The sequence below is a fragment of the Tenrec ecaudatus genome (assembly GCF_050624435.1).
Source record: "Tenrec ecaudatus isolate mTenEca1 chromosome 4 unlocalized genomic scaffold, mTenEca1.hap1 SUPER_4_unloc_13, whole genome shotgun sequence".
In the NCBI taxonomy this organism is placed as follows: Eukaryota; Metazoa; Chordata; class Mammalia; order Afrosoricida; family Tenrecidae; genus Tenrec; species Tenrec ecaudatus.
Window position 1 is genome coordinate 141,441 of NW_027457590.1, and position 2,080 is coordinate 143,520.

A 2,080-nucleotide genomic window follows, 5' to 3' on the forward strand; every position below is an offset into this window, starting at 1 on the left:
TTGTCAGTGGTTTGTTTTTGTTATTTTGTTGCCTGGTTGTATACTGTTGCTTTGTTTTCCTCTGTCTTGTTTTCATGCATGTTAGTGTCTCCACAGGTCTGTCTGAATAGGACAGGCTGGATGAACTATCTGGAGGAAAAACAACGGGACCGACAGTTCCGGGGAGACTTGGGGTGGGGGGGGAGAGGGGTATAAGGAAGTGGTGTTAACAAACCCAGGGACAAGGGAAAAACATGGGACCCCAAATGGTAGAGAAGGGGGAGTGGCAGGCCTGGTGGGAAATGATCAAGGTTAAGGTTGCTTAGAGAAGAGGTATACTCTAGCCCAGGTGGCGACGAAGCATGGTAGTAGGGCAGGAGGAAAGTCAAGGGAGATGGAGGAAAGAGCTAGGAGTCAAAGGGCATTCATGGAGGTCTAGATAAATACATGTACATGCAAATATATGTAGGAGGATGGGGAAATAGATCTATGTGTCTATATTTATAAGTCAAGTATTAAGGTGGCGGAAGGACCTTGGGCCTCTACTCAAACACTCCCTCAATGCATGAATACCTTCTTTTATTAAATTGGAACTCTATGATGCTCACTCTCCCGACACAACGGCTGAAGTCAAAGTGGGTGAACAAGTAAATGTGGTGAAGAAAGCTGATGGTGCCCGGCTATCAAAAGAGGTAGTGACTGGGGTCTTAAAGGCTTGAAGATAAACAAGTGGCCATCTAGCTCAGAAGCAACAAAGTCCACATGGAAGAACACACCAGCCTGTGTGATCGAGGGGTCCCAAAGGGGTCAGTTACCAGGCATCAAAGAACAAAAAATCATATCATTGATTGCACACCTCCATGATAGGATCGCTGAAGACAAATGGGTGCATAAGTAAATGTGGTGAAGAAAGCTGATGGTGCCCAGCTATCAAAAGAGATAGTGTCTGAGGTCTTAAAGGCTTGAAGGTGAACAAGCGGCCATCTAGCTCAGAAGCAAAAATGCCCACATGGAAGAAGCACACCGGCCAGTGCGATCACGAGGTGCCCAAGGGACCAGGTATAAGGCATCATGCAAAAAAAAAGATGTAAGTGTGTGTATGTATGTGTATATATGTGTATATGTATGTGTATATATGTATATATATACCATATTAAATGAAGGGGGAAGTGCAGAGTGGAGACCCAAGGCCCAAGTGTCGGCCAATGGAGATCCCCTCATAGAGGCGTTTAGGAGAGGAGATGGGTTAATTAGGGTGCGAGGTAGTACCGATGAAGAACACAGCTTTCCCCCAGATCCTGGATGCTTCCCTCCCCCCCCCCAACTACCATGATCCGAATTCTACCTTGCAGGCCTGGATAGGACAGAGGCTGTACACTGGTACATATGAGGGCTGGAGGTACAGGGAATCCAGGGTGGATGATACCTTCAGGACCAAGGGTGTGAGGGACGATGCTGGGAGAGTGGAGGGTGAGTGGGTTGGAAAGGGGGAACTGATTACAAGGATCCACATGTGACCTCTTCCCTGGGAGAGGGACAGCAGAGAAGGGGGGAAGGGAGACTCCGGATAGGGCAAGATATGACAAAATAACGATGTATAAATTACCAAGGGCACATGAGGGAGGGGAGAAAGGGGAGGGAGTGGGGAAAAAAAAGAGGACCTGATGCAAGGGGCTTAAGTGGAGAGCAAATGCCTTGAGAATGATTGGGGCAGGGAATGTATGGATGTGCTTTATACAATTGATGTATGTATATGTATGGATGGTGATAAGAGTTGTATGAGTCCCTAATAAAATGTAAAAAAAGAAAAGAGGAGAAAAAATGATTAGGGCAAAGACTGTACAGATGTGCTTTATACAATTGATTTATGTATATGTATGAACTGTGATAAGAATTTTATGAGCCCCTAATAAATTGTTAAAATTAAAAAAAAAACGTGGCTTACACTCAAGCATATATGGTAATTGGTGTTTTCAGCTATCTCTTCTCCTTTTGAGTCATGTCCCATCAGTAAATGAAGGTCCTGAAGGCTTTACTCATGTAGGGTGTATTCCACCCACATCACAATAGACTCTACTTTGTGAAGGCAGTTCTCCTGGAG